This window comes from Chrysochloris asiatica, unplaced genomic scaffold, assembly GCF_000296735.1.
Source record: "Chrysochloris asiatica unplaced genomic scaffold, ChrAsi1.0 scaffold00498, whole genome shotgun sequence".
Lineage (NCBI taxonomy): Eukaryota > Metazoa > Chordata > Mammalia > Afrosoricida > Chrysochloridae > Chrysochloris > Chrysochloris asiatica.
Genome location: NW_006409016.1, coordinates 305506 through 306089, shown reverse-complemented (window position 1 = coordinate 306089; position 584 = coordinate 305506). Strand labels below are relative to the sequence as shown.

The 584-nt window shown below is 46.2% G+C and overlaps 1 pseudogene; it reads left to right on the top strand.

Moving 5' to 3' along the window:
- The first annotated feature begins 66 nt into the window (after positions 1–66).
- The window catches only part of LOC102818002, a 13989-nt pseudogene continuing 13471 nt past the window's right edge, over positions 67–584 (top strand).

The window sequence follows — 584 nt, the reverse complement described above, 5'->3', positions numbered from 1 at the left end:
TTGTCCATGGGCTCAGGTGTCCCCAGGACAGTCAAGTGTCACCATCCTCCAGGTAGACGGAGTAACATGGTCGGACTACGTAACATGGTCGGACTCAACACACATCTTCATTGCTGTTTTCCCCCCACTTCCACTAATCATCAGTAGGAAGTTTTTAAGGACTAGAGTGAACCAATGGGAAAGTCCTGGAGGATATTAGAAATAGATTAAGCAATGGTATGTGCTCTGGTGGTGTAGTGGTTACAAATCTGGCTGTGAACTGCAAGGTCAGCAGTTCGAAACTACCAGCTGTTTCGCAGGAGAAAGATGAGACTTTCTGCTCCCGTAAAGATTTACAGCCTCGGAAACTCTGTACAGGGTCGCTATGAGTCAGAACCAATTCTACAGCACATAACCAACCAACCATGTGTTAATCAAGAGGAGTTATCTCCTGAGTTTACTGCTAAGATCAGAAGGAACATGTTCCTCTGGATTCTGGATCAAGGAGTTGTTGTTGTTGTTGTTGTTATGTGCCGTGGAGTCGGTTCCGACTCATAGCGACCCTTTACAGGGTTTCCGAGGCTGTAAATCTTTACGGGAGCAGA